Source organism: Danio rerio, chromosome 7 (assembly GCF_052040795.2).
Source record: "Danio rerio strain M-AB ecotype USA chromosome 7, GRCz13ab, whole genome shotgun sequence".
Taxonomy (NCBI): domain Eukaryota; kingdom Metazoa; phylum Chordata; class Actinopteri; order Cypriniformes; family Danionidae; genus Danio; species Danio rerio.
In genome coordinates this window covers 66,477,583-66,497,428 of record NC_141027.1, presented here as the reverse complement: position 1 = coordinate 66,497,428, position 19,846 = coordinate 66,477,583, and the positions used below count along the sequence as shown (strand labels likewise).

General features: G+C 34.0%; 2 long non-coding RNA genes across 2 annotated transcripts in view; one reads left to right on the top strand and one right to left on the bottom strand.

Annotated features, from left to right (window-relative positions):
* The window catches only part of LOC147843249 (uncharacterized), a 650,118-nt gene that overhangs the window by 152,161 nt on the left and 478,111 nt on the right, over positions 1 to 19,846 (top strand). The gene's annotated exons all lie outside the window — the stretch shown is intronic.
* LOC147843251 (uncharacterized) lies at positions 1,829 to 4,890 on the bottom strand. Its single transcript, XR_015496412.1, has 4 exons — positions 4,843 to 4,890; positions 3,923 to 3,962; positions 3,680 to 3,824; positions 1,829 to 2,343 (listed from the first exon to the last, which is right to left on the bottom strand). It is a non-coding gene; the product is annotated as an uncharacterized LOC147843251 (long non-coding RNA).

Here is a 19,846-nt window from a genome sequence, read left to right as displayed (position 1 = left end):
TAAGCCAAAAAGTAAAATAAAATATGTATTTTTTGTAGACATAGAACTTCACAGTAACTTAAGTACAGCACAGAACTTTTTTACTTCTAGTTTAGATGATTTAAAGGTTTGCATATTTATTTTGTTGGTTCATGGCTATGTATTTTTAATCATTTTTAACTATTCACAGCATTTGAAAGGATATCTTATCGTCATTGTTACCTCATTTCTCACTATTTTCATGATTCTTACAATGCAGCAAATCTTAAAATCATTTGATCATAAAGAAAATAATTAACAAATTAACCCACATGCAGGACAAAGACATGATGTGGAATCATTATTAAACTAAAATAAAGTTCATCCATTGTCATCAAAACATACTGTTACACAAACAGTTGAAGATTTAGAAAGTAAAAATAATCAGATAAAGAGTGGTTTTCAAACAAATACATGTCTTTAAAAAGGTTATATTTATAAACATTTACATATTTTAAGAGCTTTTATCCATATTTCAAATAAAGTGAAAACAATTAAACATCACACGATGACCATTAATGAAACACACTTACAAAATTACATCCACACATATTATTCTGAACTCATAATATTTGTGATGAACATAGATCACTATTGCTAATAACTTGTGATTAAAGAGGATACTAATGTTTAGCTTATTTTTACAGCTTTTTTTTTTTTTTTTTTTACCACAACTGTACATGTGACAATACAATTTCTTGTCCATGTTGAAGATAATACATCTACATAGGTTAACTGCCCTTTTACTCAAAGGGGATGAGTAGAGCCCCGTAGAAAAGGAAAAAGTATTCACATTTCAAACGAGAAATGAGTGAGAGAATATCAGCAAGACTATTATCTATGCTATGTTCAATAAATAATGTTGGATATAGTCTGATATATACTGATCAAGTCAATAAAAGCTGTTTAAAAAAAATACTCATTGAAAAATAACAAATTTATGCCTGGCTTTCATATATGTCATAAATATATGCACAATGACCTTATTCAAATAGTCTTTAGTTCATTAAAAATAGTATTTGTTCCATTTTATTACAAAAAGGCTTTAAACTACATTACCCACAATCCTTTGTCGCTGTATAGATGGGACGGGAAAGACATGGCGGTACAAATTGTAGTTCATTGAAAGCTGTAGTTAGGGTTACGTTTAGGGTTACGATCTTGGTTAATCGGTAACTATTTGAAACACAGCGATAACTCATTGATAAAGGACACTGTTAGTAAAGTGGCAAAGTTAGCAAAACATAGTTAGCAACACGAAGGATCTTTTAATTTGGCTTTGAAGTTATAGTCCAATCACAATGTCGCAATCTACGTCACACTTTGTCTCTATTTGGTAATCTTCCGGTTGAAGGTAGATTATAATAACCTCATTATATAACTTAAATATCAAAATGTGTATTAATATTACATGCTATTTATTGTCTTATTAAAAATACAAATGTATATTTACCGTGAGATTCCTTTGTGGGGGTAACCTGATGTGCAAAATGATCATAGTAAAACCAGATCATATGCAGTATACTAAATTTGAAACGAATAATAAAATAATAAAAAAAGCTTCATGTTTGAAAACATTTTCAGCATTTCCTGTAACTAAACCCTGTATCATGTAGGTATACAAATATAAATATATGTCAAACTTAAATGACAAATATAGTGCCCATTAAATAGTAAAAATAGTAGTTCATTGTAAATGAGTATGCAAATAAACACAATACATTTTAATGAAACATTTATAATTTATTCATAATGCCACAAAAAAAAAAAAAAAAAAAAATCACGCAAACATGCAAAAACCAAAAATATATATATTTATAACAGTTTTTAATGCAATAATATATTACCATACATATATAAATGATTAAAAACAATTATAATTGAAGGAAATTTATATTTTGTATTATTATTATTATTATATTTATTTTGTGATATTTATTCATGTCATACATCTGGTATGTCAAGCTCAAGTAAAACTGCACTGCAAAAAATCTTTTCAAATGATGCCTTTGGAAATGCCATTATAATAAACAGCTTTCACAACAACAAGAAGTCAAGTTCATGACAAATGCAAATTATGTTTATAATAACAACTTTCTGAACTTAAACATCAAAAGTAGAATAAGTTCAAAACATATTCAAGTATTTACTGAAGAATAGCAAAAACAATTTGTACAAAACACTGAGAATCAAAGTGTGCTTGGTGAGTCCAGGTGTTTATGCTGACTAGACTGTCATATTGCAACCCGGTTAGCATGAGGAGACTTGGGCGTAAAGTGTCAGCAATTCCTGGAGGGCTCCCATGTGTTATTCCAGGTTTTGCCACTGTAAAGTATTAGAAGTGCACAATATCATTACTGAACAAAGAATGAGTGTTAGGTTTCATTTAGAAAGTTCAGTGATATTTATTTATATATGTAAAGTGTCATTAAACCTGGCACTCTTGAATTAACTGTATAATAAGTTAAACATTTCCAGCATGTTTCCATGTATTCCAAGCAGATCTGTCAGTTCTACAAACTCAGAGATCAGGATAGTGACTGCACTTCTCATTATGAACACCCTTATCCTTCTCATACATTTTTATCACCACTGATGTCCACTGCTGTAGTTTTCATTGAAGGGAATGCTGACACAAATTCCAGCAAGTTTTTTTTTTTAAATAGCAGAATATGGGTATTATTGGGCCAAAACCTTAAAAAATATAAGATGCAAGATTTGAATCTTGATGAACATATTGTTAATTCACTTCTTGCAATTGAAAACACATCTCATGTTTGACTCATCAATTATATGAAAACTACTACAGCATACAGTGCTCCACCCTAAAAATATTTCTAAATTATAACAAGCTTATTGCTTTACATGGCTAAACATTAATTTCATGCCTGCATGATTCACTGCTTTTACTGAAACCCATTACACTCTTAACTCAAACTAGTTGACTTTATAAAAAAAACTGCATGGAAAATGTTGCCTTAAACCCTTTATGTTTTTACACAAAGTGAAACTAAACAGCCCTCTTTAAATTAACCTAGAACCTTTACAATCTTCTTGGACTTACAGTAATATTTTAATTCAAGTATGGCTGTTAAGTTGTACCTTGTATAAAATGTAAGGGGTTTAAGGCACTGGGTTTCTATACAATTTTCTAGTAAAGTCAACTAGATTGGGTTAAAGGAATAGTTCACTATTTACTCTCCCTCAAGTGGTTGTAAACCTTTTTTTAAAAACTTCCAAGTTACTTTGTGTTGAACATGAAGGAAGTTTTTGAAGAAAGCTGAAAAGCTGAAAACATTGACATGCATAGTAGGAAAAAACAAATACCATGTAAGTTAATGTTTGCAGGTTTTTATCTTTCTTTAAAATATAAATTGTGTTTAACTGAAGAAAGCAACTCAGACATATTTGGAACAAGTGAAGGATGAGTCATTAATGACAGTATTTTCATTTTTGGGTGAATCTCTTTAAGAGTATACTGAAAGAAATGTCCTACTCCATGTAGCTAACTTCAGCTGCATGTGTAGCCCCATAAGTACTTATCTAGAAATCAAAACAATGATCACGTCAGTCCCATTTTAGGCCTTTTATATCATATTGGCCACAGAATGGACTACTTAGTGTTGCAATAAAAAAATAAATAAATAAAACTATGACTTACCACACAATACAAGACAAACAGTGAATTTTCAGCTCTGCCTTTGCTGTACACAAGATGAGGTTCCAGCTTCAACAGTGATCTTGAGTGGGGCAGTTGTGCAGCTCTGTGAGGTTGTGACTGTTCAGATGCAGTGCTGTGAAGAGTTCTTTATTAAAAGAAAGTACATTCTTTTAAAATCTGTACATAATAACAAAGAAAATACAATGATTTTAAATAATGATTAATTCTGAACAAAAACCTTACCCTTAGTCAAGATGAATTCATATGTCAAAAGTTTCTGCATCTAAAATGAATAAAAACAGATGTGACATTAGTTAAACCCACTAACTACTAGATACATCAGTACTGCATTAAGCAGTTGTAAAGTAATGTAAGTGTAGTCCAAAATGAGCCATAATCTGTTTAAGATAATGATTTAAAATACGTTGCTTGTGTTAAAAACAATCCAGCCACTTGTAATACATATGATCAATGGTAAATTTCTGAGAAGGTGCAAGGTAATCCTTGAGTTTTACCATTGCCATCCTGACTGACATAATATTTGACAAAGAAGACAGCTTGTTGTGCCTCTTTACCACAATTTAGAGATGATAGATTCTTTCTTTTATTAAATAAATTGTTAAAGGCCAAATTATACTTGTAATAGTGTAAGATATTCATTGTGACATACATCAGCTTAAGTTATACTTGAGCTTTTCTTATGTTATATATATATATATATATATATATATATATATATATATATATATATATATATATATATATATATATATATATATATATATATGTGTGTGTGTGTGTGTGTGTGTGTGTGTGTGTGTGTTTTAAGGCATGGAAAATAATTGTTTTTACAATGTAGCCTTTAAACCTTTGAAAACACTTGATGTTCTTTAATATTGAAACAATTACGAATACATTTGTATTATTAGAGTTGCATATTGCATATCATATAAAGATTTTGCACGAATTCTATTGTGGAAAACAACAATCTGGTAACACTGTTCCTTATCTTAAAATGTATATATTGTTCTAATGCATGACCAACGTTATATGTGAGAAAAATATGTTTTTAATAAATGAACTTGATGTAATTAGATAACGTCGCTAGTTTACAGTACATGCTTTATCAACAAATCGTCTTTATTTGTTTACTTTTTACTTACCTTGTGGAAAACCGCAGTGAACCTTGGGATCGCAATGAACCTTGGGATAGCGAGCATAGACTGTAAAAAATAGATCGCCACATACAATGACCCCAACTTCAATGAATAATTTAAAATAAAAAAAGATCAGCCAAAAACATTTTTAAACTTAGTACTTGAAATGTAATATTTTTTAAAGTAAAAAAAATAATAAATAATATGAATGAATCAAAGTTTTATTAGTAGTATAGTTTTATAGTTAACCTAAACTGGACAACCGAATATATTTTCACTCATTAAATATAAAGTTAATGATAAAATATTTATAAACACCAACTAATCTCCAATAAAAATACATTATGCAGCATTAACATACTATTTAATGTTGACAGTTGAACTCATCTGAGAACTCACCGTTGATGCAGTTTGACCAATAGCAGAGCGGCGTTAAACTCACCGTGAAGGGATGTCACGTGGACCGAAGTTTATTCATACAGTAGTTTCGACCCAGTTTACAGACGCTTTTCATGAACAAAATAAAAATTACATATTTTTAAAAGAAGAAAACTGCGATAATAGGCGTAAATCAGGTTTTAAAAAGTGCGTTGACATCTATTGGTAATTATACGAGCCTCCAGCGTCTCCCTATGACGCTTCAGGCTCAGGTACAGATTCTATAGGGAATCCCTGCACGTCTAAATGTGACGCTAAAGGGGTACCCTGTGCGTCAATAACCTACGCCGAGGGTTCCTGACCAAGCGTCAGTATATGACGAGTTGGGAGTGAGAATGTGTTGCAAAAGCGCGTCTGTCTGTGCTGACAACACTCGACATTGATTTGAGCACCTCTATTAGCATTTGTTTGCTCGGCAACATTGGCTGAAGCGATCTTAAAATGGTAATGTTAACTGTTAGCTAAACTGAGCTAAGTTTATACTGAATTGGACTCAAACTCATTTTAACGTGCAACGTTTAACTTATATTGATTTATACTATATATATTAGATGTTGTGAACTTATTTTTCTCTGGTTTAGAGTAACTTATAACGTTAGCTTGAGAAAATAACATCGCGACGTAACCTATAAGAACGTTAACGTAAATCTACACAATATGCATAGAGGTAAAGTTGGTTTTATATTCGCACATTCGTTCATTTAGAAGACTCTATACTGTTTACCATGTTACTTTGAATATTCGATCAGAATTAGCATGCCAGTATGACTTGAAATCAACATTAACACTGTTTATTTGACCGTGAGCATGTTGTACTTTGATAGTCATTAGCTGCTAAAATGATTTCGCTATTTAGAGTTTGCAAATAATACTTTTATGAAATTAAATTATTAAGGGGGAAGTCTGAATCTGCTAATATAAAACCAACTTTACCTCTATGCATTATGCTAATAACCACCTTTTTGCTATTTATTGTTTGCTAATTATTTTTTTTATCACAACTCTTGACATTTGGTTTAACATAATTGTTACCATTAAGTTATATTTTTTTCTGTTTAGATATGGCACTGGCACAGCAGCAGGTTTTGTCTGAAGAAACAAACAGCATTTCGGAGGAACATCTTGATCAGCACAGCCTTATGCTTAAAACATAAGCAAGACCAGTAAGCAACCAAGGTAAACAAATAAAAAAAAAAGTTGTGTGGAGGTTGTGGATTGTAGCATGGTATTCTTATCTGTATTTTTGGCTTTCTTATGGTCTCAATATAGAATACTGGGAGCCTGCCTGTGCAAACTGGACCTCATACAACAGTAAGTACTGTACATCTATTTGTTTCTCAATATAGTAACGTTACTTTTAATACAAAATGTGTCACATGTTTAGTTGCTAGCTAAATAAAAAATCGTTTTCCCTTTTTTATTAAACCATTTAGTAGGGTTTTTTTTCATCTTTGTTTATAATATTTTTGAGCAGATTGAGGTCTGTCATGGGTCAGACATTTCATAATACAATAATTAGTATTGGGATACATGCATTTGTCTATGTATTAAATGTCTTTTTCCCCATTTCATGTTGCCTAAATATTTTGTAATAAATAAAATAATAAAAATTTTTGTATAAATAATTCCAGAGGATGAAACAAAATGCACAGCAACAACCAGAGTGAGCCAGAAGAAGGCAGGAGAAGTAGTGAAGAGAATGACAACCATGAACAACAGTGAGTTATCCTTCTTTCACCAGCTAACTGAGAACTTGGATTAGGTGAGACACTCTTAATAATTGTATCAGCATTCAGTCTGTTTTAGTTTATTATGAATACATAAAACAAATAGTCTAATCTGTCCTGCAGTGAATCAACCCATCACAAATGCTACAATGTTTTTGTAAAACCTTGTTAGGGAAAAAAATAAACAGGACATTCTGGTTAGTTATCTTTTAAACATGGTAGTGAGCAGGTTATGAGCAGGAGCCAGTTGCTCAGTACCAGCTGAAAACTAGCCCAACCCAGCTGCCATACTTCAAAATAATTAACCAGTATATGATTTATTTTTTTTAAACAAGCTTCTTCTATGCTTATGTTAGTCTGTTTGTCCTTATCCAGAGTTCTTCATAATCCTGGACTGGGCCAAATCCTGACCAGATGCTGTGGTGGTCATGGAGGAGTGAATCCTGAAAGACACACGTGATCAATGAGTTTCCGAATTGATCCAATGGGCCAGCCTGACCACCCGCTGGTGAACTTTCAAGCCTCCGGTGCCTAGACTGCGGCCTTGCACAAGTTTGGCTAGAGGAGAACTGGTCGTGCCCAACTGAGCCTGGTTTCATTAAAGGGCTTTTATTCTACACTTTCGTCAGTTGGTGAAGTTTCTTCCATGCCACTGTCGCCACTGGATCGCTTGGCTACGATTGATGGATCGGTGGATTTGCTCTTCAGTGTTTGGACTTTCAGCAGTGACATTTACTGCTTCAACTCTGAAAACTGGACTGAAGCAGCTTCAATTTACAAGAACTTCTATGTTAAGCTGCTTTGACATCATTGATCTACATTGTAAAAGTGCAATAGAAATAAAGATGTATTGCATTTGAACATGTGAATTCAGACCTTGTTGAGCATTTGACACCAGAATTAGTAATATTTTAAAGTTGGGTTGTTTCTGAGTCGGCTAATAGTTACAAATATTTATTTTTCCAACAATATGCAATTCAGAAGTTTAAATTTTTATTGTACATGTATGTTCTAGTGCTTTGTGTGATTTATTTATTTTTAATGTGTTGATTTTATTGCTTAATGTAATTTTCACACATTTTCCTTAAATGCTTTAAGCATTATTAATGTTTTAAAGTATGGAATATTTTGTAATTGTGTCTGGTTTAATGTCAGTAGTACTTAGTACAATTGGGGTTTTTTTTCTCAACAATATGCAGGTCAGACACCTAAATTAGTTTTGTACATGTATGTTAATGTGCTTTGTCATTTTCAACGTTTTTTTTCTTAAAATAAAATATTTTGAATGATTGAAATGTAATGTTTTTACACATTTTTAAGCTTGTTTTAAGCATCTCCAATGTTTTAAATAAAGAGTGTTTATTTTGTTAATATTTTGCAATTGTGTCTTTTTTAGGTCTATAGTATTAAAATAATATTAATAAAATTATATTATAAAATATTTAGGACAAAATTAAAAGGTTTACAGTAGCTAACTGTTAACTTAGGTTTTTACAGTAGTTAACCATTTTCAGACACTACGGTAACATGCTGTAAACGGATTTACAGTTGTATACTGTAAATCTAAAATACAGTAACTTACTGGCAACAGTGTTGCCAGTAAGTTACTGTAAAAACCCTTTGAAATGTCTAACAGTGTATGATAACCTTTAAGTAAACATTTTTTTTTAAATAAATATTTCTTTTTTTTTTTTTAATTGACTCATAAATATTCATTCATTAGTCTCTATTTCAGCATATGTTTTACACAGTGGAACTCTTTCAGCCACAACCCAGTATTGTGAAACACTTATTAACACTCATTCACTACAGTCAATTTAAATTATTCATTTCACCCATGGCACATATCTTTGGACTGTTAGTGAAACCGAAGCACCTGAAGGAAACCTACGTATGCGAGCATGGAGAAAACATGCAAACTCCGCGCAGAAATAACAACTGGCCCAGCCATGATTCGAACCTGCATCCTTCTTTTTGTAAGGTGTCTAGGGTTGGGTACCGAAACCTGGCGCCATTGTGGCACCAATACATTTGGAACTGGTATGCACCGGACCGAGTCAGTATATGAATTTTGGTGCCTCATTGAGGTGCCACTGGTGCTGCGACAAGAGCGCAAAGCAGGTTGCACACCAGAAGCGCCGCTTGCCGATGCGCAGCGCCATGCATTTTAGAATTCAATTATGTTACTAATCTATGTGCTATAACATGTAACTGGGAATCATGAATGTAACATTCAAAAAGCAGCTCATGTTAACACCTGAATCGACTGTCCGCTCAAATGATCGCTTGACAATTCGTTTGTTCGGATTTAAAGAGTTGATTCGTTTGGAGCCCTGTTCAAATTAATCTTCCTCCCTTTAAGCTAATCTCCTACATATAATGGTGCAGAAGATACACAAGCACTGTAATCTAGATTATAACTCGCTACAGTAAGTATTGGTGGAGAGGCTGGGGAAGATAAACCTTGAGCTAATTGGCTACACAAACAAACATGGACTGTGGTTGAGCATATTGTGTAGAAAGGCCACACTTCTAAATATTAAAAGAAAACGATCACACTTTGATTGAAGTTTACCAAATCAAACAGTTGCATGCACGGGAAACATTGCTGGGCTAAAAGTAAGAATTACTTGTGTTAGGGGATGAGGGCAGGGTTACCTTTAACAACAAGTCAAAAAATATTTGTAATAGCAACAGAACAAAATGCTAAACATGTTTTTCTCTCTTGAAATAACCATCTATACAAATGATTGTGCTGCATGAACACGTAGGGTTGCAATGTGTTTGGATGCCAGTGTTGTGTCCCAAGCCAGCAACTCAACATCTGCCTTTGTTGATTGGCACTTCGGCATTTGTGTTATTGTCTCTGTGGCAGGCCATAGAAAAGCAAACCAAATCTTAGATGGCTCACCAGTTCCTCCAAACCACCAGTGCAATAGCCCCAGCTCTAAACTTTTTGGAAAAGGGGTAAAGAGTCCCATCACATGGCAAAAATAGACATTAACACAAACAAGGTAAAGTAATTGCTTTGCTGAAAATTTCAAAGTGAAATAATGAAATGGCAAGTTCAGAGTCCTGGTCAAAACCTGACAGAAAATATCTGGAAATTATTTGTACAAAGATTCAGCTTAGAAATTTCAATTACAATGAATGAAATGTGGAATAGTGATGAACACACATGGAGATCTGCTGCAAGGAGATGTGTTTCTGACATCTGTGCTTCCAGTAGGTGTAATATACAACTCGACAATAAGGAGAAATTAACAGGTATACTTAGGCAGTCTTTATTTTTATAGTTGTATCTTGTGATACCACATCCTGTTTTTATTTAGATTATTTTGGTCCATGTTGTGTTAAAGGAACCTTACACTTAGATTGATTACACACCACAACGTTTAATTTGGAACTGAACTGAGACGAATCTGTTATCAACTGTTATCCAAGTGAACTGCTCTAACTGAGCAATCAAAATAAACGTTGTTTTAATAAAAGCAAACCTGCCACACATCTTAATATCATAGTAAAGCTGAAACTGCATAGCATGCAGTATCAAAATATGCTGACTGAAATAATGTTTGATTATTATTGTTCAAAATATTTCACTTCAGATTTCTTAAATTTAGCCAGCACTTGAGTTATATTGGTAAACTGCACTAGACAAAATCTGAATGTCAAATAACCAATCACTTACCAATGAGTCATGAGTTAAAAAAAAAAAAAAAAAAAAATCCAACTTAAACTTTGACACGTAATGCTTTGAAATACAAAGTCAAGTGTGGTTTGTAGCTTTGTAGCATTCATTAAAATCTGAATCATTTTATCAAGACACTGGAAGTGACTTGCTGTTTTTTGTGCTACTATAGCCAGACACAATATCTGAAACACAAGCTATACATTCATTAAAGTCTAATCATTACCAGATTACTGAAGCTTGAAGGACACCATGTCCCTGTAGCCATCCCATTCTTAAATATCAAATTAATTGATTAAAATGTGAGGTGACCAACTGGCAAAGTGTCTTCGTCAGCTGCCCTGTCAGAGGAACAGACCCAGAGGGATAACAAGCAAGAGAGAAAGCAACATACCCACCAGAAGGCCGTTTTCTGCTTAACCTTTCCCTCTAAGTAGACTTCAATGCAACACAGAGAAACACTGCAAACATACCAACCAATACTCTAACAGCTACAGTATGAAATGGATCATGTGCATTAAACTGTTCATTTTCACAAAGACAATGGGTGATACTTTTACTTTTACTTTTACAACATGAGTCACAGGAGGTCATTCACTTGTAGGTACATGTTGTTAATTAATGTATTAATTAACATTTAAGTTTAAGTAAATGTAAGCTACATGAACTCATTAGCTGTTAATGTATTAATATGTCATAACTTTACTTGAAGAGGCACATCAACTATAACATATCCTTAACTACACATGTGCTTCTGCATTTAAACTGGTGATGTTGATGTAGACGGAACACATTTCTATTGTTATTCAGTGTGAACACACTAGACGGACGTGCATAAGGAGTTGATGAGTTAAGAATGGGTTAATAATGATGTCCCCCTCCAAGTAAAGTCATGATATAATTAATTATACATTATCATATCATGAGTTCATGATGGTTAAATTAATCAAATGTAAAAATGTGTAGAATACATTAATTAACAATCAATCATGTACTAACAAGTAAATAAGGTAGCCATTATTCACACTTGAACTCTTGTGACTCATGTTGAAGTTGAAGTTAGTTCATGATTAGCTTAACGACTGAACTCATCATTAATTCATAATAAAATAAAGTTTATTTTCATGATGACATAATGTTTAGTTTACAAATCAATACATACTTTTTCATGTACTCTTACTGTAAAGAGTTGCCAAAATATGAAATTACTCAGATACACACATACACAATAAATAATTGATCAAAAAGCTTGCTTAATAATTAGGAGTTTTATAAACTGTGTAAAGAGATAGTTCACTCTGAAATTAAGATTATTTCATCATTCACAGACACGCGCACAAAAAAAAACATTCTCATGCACAGCCAAAAAAAAAAAAAAAAAGCTTGCCCGCTGACGCACTGCTCTGCTCCCAGTCTGGTTGTGAACATGCATGGCGAAAAAATAAATAAATAAAATAGCTGCACTGCTCACACACCACTCATGCATTGTAAAAACTGGCTTAACAATCGGCATGCAGTGAGTTTTGCAAGTCGACAAAACAAAGTTTAAATAATATAGTGGAGATCATATTTAGACTAAACATGGCTACTGATATATATATATATATATATATATATATATATATATATATATATATATATATATATATATATATATATACTTTTCTTTTTCTTTTTTATAGTATTTGTGTTTTTTAGGAATAGACTAGAAAACATAAATAAACTGAAACAAGTTTTGAAACAAGATTTTTTTATCACTATTAAATGTAACAATTATAAGAAAACAATATGCTCACTTCACTTTTGAAATGCTGAATGTTTTCTTTGTATACATGCTTAAAACTGAGTACCATATATTGTGTGTACACCCTACAAAAAAATGTTATTTGTGAAATAATCTAAAAAATTACTTTTTGTTTAAAATAACTTTGTTTTATCTCAACATTTTTAATCACTATTTTAATGGTATTACAATTAATGTCATCTTTATATATTTCACATTGCACATCTTAACTTTAGACTTAGATTTTAACAAGTATTTAATGCCCCCTATAGAGCGCATAGATAGTGTATTAATCACAAATATTAAAGAGCATCTATGATCGAAATCAACTTTTGTAAGATGTTTGTAAGATGTTTGGACAGAACTGTGTGTAGTATAGTGTTCACTGTCATATTGGAGTCACACAGCAAGTCTCTTTTTTAAATTTACTGAAGTTAAAATAGAATCTGAATCCTGGTGATTTTGAAGCCCACTGCAACATGACATAGGAGTGTGATTTTCCCCTCCCATCAAACTGATTGGCAGGTATAATTTCTCCATAATAACATCTATACATGTGTCCACAGAACATTTTTTGCAAAGAAACTGAGACCTAAACATATTTTGCAACTCTTTGTGATCAGCTTCACCATAATAATTTATATAAAAATAATTAATTAAAGTTTAAAACCTTTTTTTTAAAACAGAACATCTTAGTAACAAAGAGAGAACTGATGTAATCACTATGGCCACATGGTGCCAGTAAACTTTGCAATTGTACTGCTAACGACATTTGTGTGTGACTTATCATTTCAGAAAGGCTTAAATAAACTTCACAGCAAATACATCAAATAAACTTACTTGGTATTTTTGACTTGTGACCATATTTCAGCTTCACCCGAGTTGTCACCTGAGTTCACCTGACGGCTGTTTATCTGACGTAATGCATGAGAAGTTGAAAAGCACGGAGGAGTGGTCGGTGGGGAGAAGCAGCTCATTTGCATTTAAAGCCACAAGCTACAAAAACAGACACTAGTCCTCAGACACTAAAACGGTGGGTCTGATTGGTATTTTGAGCTGAAACTTTATATTCTGGAGACACCAACGTCTTTTCTTACATCTTGAAAAAAAGGATAATAATAAAGGTTCCCTTTAAAACCTGGTTTATACTTCTGCGTCAAGTGATGGGCATGACCCACGGCGCATGCAACGCAGATAGCTGTGCATTCATACTTCTGCGGGCTGTTTCTTTTGCTCTGTAATAACACTTTTGAAGCGCTAGTTGGCAGTAAGATGTTTATGTTCCTCTGTGTCAAGGTTCTTTGCTGGTGGTTAGTTTTTCTGAATGCTTCCTTAATGCACAAGTGGTTCAAATTCACTCATTTTGAGGCAGGAACCAGCGGACGTGCAACAAAACAAAAAAACAAAACAAAACTTTCACGAGACTCCACACTTGTAAACAATAGCTCCTATGAGCTTGCTTGGCTTTCGGTCCCGCCCACTCTCGTCAGCGCTACTAAGCCGACCCTTCACAGAGCTTGCACTGCGCATTGTTGTGACATGTAGTTACATTTTTTGAGTGGTGCGTGTCAGCGACGCCGACGGCCATGAGCGAGAATGCGTCGTTGCATACGCGTGCTCATGGCGCAGAAGTATAAATCAACCTTAAGCTTGTTATGCACTCATTGATTACATTATTAGCTGAACCTTTTCAACTGCTCTTAAATATCTGATCAGCCAATACATAAGTGTATTCACTGTACGCTTGTGTTATAAATCCAAATTAAGAAAAGTTTCAAGTGGCACCTTGTTAAGCCTATCCAATAGAATTCACAATTCTGAAGTCCAAAAGATTTAGGGCTATCAATGCATAAAGTTGTCACTGAGTGAAAATACACACACACACACACACACACACACCGCACACAAACCACCCTTCCCCACCAGCAGAACTCTTGCTCTTGCTTAACCTTTTCTGAAAAGGAACAGAGTTGCTGCTGAAAGCACAGAAGGAGAGCTGACATTAAGCAAACAGAAACTTGTGGCGTTAAAGGCAAGAAGGATCCTCAAGTGTGGGGACCTTTTGCCAAAGAAAACGTCAGCACTGATCTTCAGGGAAAGCTATTTTGGGGAAGAGGACAGCAGGCTATGTCTTGCATCCCCACCGTCCTTCATGATTTTGAGGAGGTTGCTCATGACAGTTTATCCTGCCATATAGAGCAGCATACAAAACAAGTGTCAAAATACTTAGAACATTGTCCTACACACTCTTCTCGTACGTGTATGTGTGTGGTGTTCGAGGTATGTTGGTGTGCTGGTGTGAAGAATGGTGGCATCATTATTGGAGAAGGAGGTTGCTGAGGGTGGAAGGAGAGGGGCAGCGCACACAGCTTAGCCCAACAGAGGAGACGTCGGCCTCTGCAAATCTCCAGAGAACCATTACGCAGACAGCCGCTTCAGCAGGCGGCACATTGTTAACCCACGGAAAGTTATCGCGGTATTATCTCTGCTGCCTTGATCTTCCTCTGGGATTTCCCCGTTCCTCTTTTATTTTTCCTCAATGTTCGTTTAGTCTGACTGTTCTTCGGAGTGCTCTTTCTACAAATTGCCAGAGGATGAACATGTTCTTGGAAAATGTCCTGGTCATTTTTTGGATTGTAAAATGCATCATTTATTGGGTTTGTCTCTTCATCGCTTACAGTATGTGGGTTGATGTCTGTATTAAACATTTATGCAAAAGTGGGGAGTCTAAGGGTCTAAAACTGAATTATTTTTTTGTGCCTGTGTCTGTGAATTTAATTGCAAACCACATTTATACCTCCAGTTATGTAAATTGATTGAATAAAAAGGGAAAAAAAGAGTCAGGGATCCAATCTAAATCCAAATCCATGTCCAAAGGTGAATAATCATTCATAGATCATCTTAAAATGTATATTGTTTAAAGCATTCTGTTGATGATTTTGCCAAATCTAGGCTTATAATAATCCAGATCCAGCATCCATTTGCTATGATATATTTTTAGAACGCTGTTTTTATTGTGTAACATAGTTATGCTGACTTTAGAGATTGTAATCAGATAACATACAATGTGTTTTATTACTGAATAACATTAAAGTGTGAATATAACACAAATTCATGAAAACAGTTACTGTGTAATGAGTCATACCCAACGTTGATTTTGATGTTTTGCTTGATGATATGCTATTGACTATAGGAAACATTACAATTATACATCAACATTCATGACAGTATTCATACAGAAATTGTTGGTTTAGTTAAGATTTGCATAATTTATAATTTGCATGTAAAATAAAATAAAATGAAATAAAAATAGTTAGATATTTAGCAACATCTGTATCTGTATTTCCTTATTTTTTACACTGTAAAAATAAATAAATAAATAAATAAATAAATAAATAAATAAATAAATTATGTTTAAGCATTTACTGTATGTTTAAATAGGGTAACAAAAATAAAGATGCACAGGAAACCTTTCTTTATACAAAACAAAACTTCACTGACTAGTCTAACAGAAAATATTGTAAGACCAAACTAAATGAACCAAAATAATAAATTTAATCCTAATATGGGTTATTTAAGGCTATCTATAATTTACACCAGTTCAGTCTAAATCAGGAGGGCTAACTTGCCTTCCTTTTTCAATGTAAAGAACTCCTTCTGTTAAGTGGCTTCCCCAGGAGGTTAGCTGGGAGACTTGTTGCAAAACATGTGATTACACTTAAAGGTTTACAATAAAAGCTGTTATATGTCAATTAACGAGCACATTCCTTTGTGTCTTAAATACCTTGGAATTATATTACACACTGACACATCCAATCTTTTCTGGGTAGGAGAGGTTGATTGTGTATTTTTTGTTAAATAAAGCAAAACATAATTATGTGTCTGACCGGCCACATTCGTTACAAAACTGTAAAATGTACAATGACAAAAAATAAAAAAATAATAAAATAAATCACAACAAAAAACTTTGTAACTAAATAAATTTTAAAAACTTAATTGGGTTTCAACTAGTTTTTTTGAAGACTAAAAATATATATATGGCTGACTGGAAATAATTTTTACATTGTAGTTTTCTTAATGCAGGGATCGACAATAAGGATGGCCCAATATGTGAAAATATGTGATCTTAGAATTGAGAAGCAGCACGACTGACAAAAATAACAGTTCATGCGAGCAAAAGCAGGTGGATACCTTATAAGAGGATGATTACTCACGCGCACAGGTGATGTGATGCGTGCGACTCTTAAAAACTTGTTTAAACAATCATGGGTAGAGCAAGCACAACTGGTACGATCGGTTCTCTTTGAAATAGACTAGACAAAAAGCAATGCTCATGTACCCACAGTCCTGCTGCTTTCAAGAGCTCAAGATTAATAAAATAAATATATATTTATTTATCTATCTATCTATCTATCTATCTATCTATCTATCTATCTATCTATCTATCTATCTATCTATCTATCTATCTATCTATCTATCTATCTATCTATCTATATATATATATATATATATATATATATATATATATATATATATATATATCTCCTTTTGTAAGCTGCAGCAGCAGTCACTGCTTTCGATTTATTTATTCTCAGGGACAGGATCATCCTTTCATTATCACACAAGGTATGTTTTTACCTGCTTTCTTTTGCTTAGTTATTGTTGTTTATATAATTTAATTATCATCCTTTACAAAAACATTGCTTTAATATGAGATTAACTCGCCATTTATGTGTAGTTCACTGCTGATCTGGGACCTTTAGCCAGGACAAATTACTGTGCATATTTTAAATGCATAACAATAGATCTTTTTAAATGTCAATTATAAATAATAATAAAAAAAGTTTTGTTGAATAAAAAGTGCATGTATGCAGCTATATATTTGCTTGTTTTGACACATTTAAATATGTGGCTGAGAAATAATTATTTCTTTTTAATGTGGTTAGAGATGAATTTGGTAAAACCTTTATTCTGAGCTCTAAAAATTCATGTAAATTAAAAACCAATTGCAATGCGACACAACCCATTTGCTCATGCACAGTGAGCAAGCTCATACACAACATACACAAACAGTGAAATAAATGAGGAGGCATGTGGACAACACAACATCTAAATCATGTCATTTTAGCATGTCAAAGTAACATTTATTTATATAAAACATATTTTCCAAACAACAAAATTGTGGCTAGTGAAAATGGCAAGTCACTAGTAATGCTGGAAATCTACTAGCCACTGTGGCTGGTGATCAAAAAAGTTTATGTAAAGCCCTGTATGTATGTATAGTATAAGAACTAGTATAACTATAATAATAATAATAGATTAAATAAAAAAACTTATTTAAAAATAAAAAGTTCAGTGATACAAAAATCCCATTTTTTCTACATCTTCATGACACTAATAAAAAGAAGGAAAAAAATCATAATTCACATAACTTGTTAGTTATAATCAAATGTAACCCCTGGGAAAGATATGAAAGGTTAAGAAACACCCACGCACTATGCACAGTCACACACCACTTCAGAAACGCAGGGTGGTTTTGTAGGCCATTGTCTTCCTGAGCCCTCATCCTTTCCTGCTGAGTGTGAGTTTTAGCATTGAGGTAACATTTCAGGGGGATGTCATTACTCTCAGATGTCCCGGCGACCTTGGCAGCCTCCACAGCTGCTCTCTCTTCAGCAAGTAAAGAGGGAGGATTGCACAGAGTACAGGGAGAAACAGAGAGAACTGGATGGCAGTGAACAAACATATTCTAATCCATGCTGATTTCAGCAAAATCAAGAGATGAAACAGAAGGGAAACTTTCCTAAAACATGTTCACATTTATTTCCCCCCTCTCACTTACTAATGTACTTTTCTACCTGTGCCTTTCTCCTTTTTCAGTTCTCTCATCTCAACGGTGTCACTTACGCTGCTATTAAAAAGGGTTTTGTCAGCATGTCTCCAAGTGCAGAGCAAACTTATCAAACTCGTTTAAAGTCACAGCTACCCAGACTCACATTTGTCAGTTGTGTCCTGAAAAGAGCAAAGGATTTTTTTTTTTTCACTTTGAAATATCATGATCATCACCCACAAACTTGTATATGCTGAAAATTTATTGTACAATTGATGCACAATTTACAGATCTAGCTCATTGAATGCTAGAATGCTTGTAGTTGTCTATTCAAATTTATTTATTTATTTATTTATTTATTTATTTATTTTAACTAATTATTTATTACTAATTCAAAAACCTCTTAGAACTAGTAACATTTAAGTGAAGTTTATTCATAAACTAATTTCGAGAGGATCACGTGCTTATGATTGACACGGCTGGCCCCGAGTCAAGCTAATGTACGAACCACCAATCAGACTACTCCTAACCAAGTATAAATAACCAAACACCTTACCTTTAGTCATCTTCGTCTTGAAGAATCCCCCCTTCCACCCCTTTGCCTCCTCCTTTGTCTACAGGGCAGCACGGCGGCCCAGTGGCTAGCACTGCAGCCTCACAACAAAATGCCTCCGCTTCGGGCATCTACCCAAACGGTCAGCATTTTCGTGTGGAGTTCATGTTCTCCCCGTTCTTGCGTGGGTTTTGCGTCGGTTTCCTCCCACACTCCCAAAAACATGACACTTAAGTAAATTGACTAATCCAAATTAGCACCAAATTTGATTCAATTATGTCAGCAAACGCATCACCTTAGCAACCCTCACGCAGCAGGAGGGAGGGGGGTTCTCGAGATCTACCCGAGCTCAAACTCCCCTCTCGCCCTGCAATGGGAGGGAGCCCCAGGCTCGAGGCTCTCATGAGCTCGGGGCTCTCTCCCGGGACAGCATGCCAAACTAGCTTATTACCAATCATCAGCTAAGTGTGAACTCTTGAAATGTCTGCCGTGTAATGCATGCTTCTATGTGGTGTATTTATTTTTTCTTTATACCTCTTTATACAGTTTATATACATATGTGGCCACTAAGAATGCACAAGTGAGCAAGTGTGGCCACACGACAGTAATGTAATGTAGGCGTGGCGGGATAAATTTTGGCGTTGCGCCCCACCATGGAATAATGAATGTAGCGGAAACCATGTATCATACCGGCCAACATTTGTCTCTGAAAATCTGGGAGGCCAGGGGCAGGGGGTTTAGGGTGTGTGGCTTTGGGTGTCTGTAGTAACTGTATCGTTGTGTTAGTAACTGTACTATGGACCTGGTTTCAGGTGGCCTTTACCAAAGTTGGTAACCCGGGGTGTTAAAAACTGTACCAAAAATCTGAGGACTGGGGTGAAGGGTGGCGAAATGATGGGACATTTTCGGGGGAAATAACAAAACGGGCAGATGGTGGAGAATGAGTCTGAAATATGGGAGACTCTCGGGAAAAAACAGGAGTATTGGC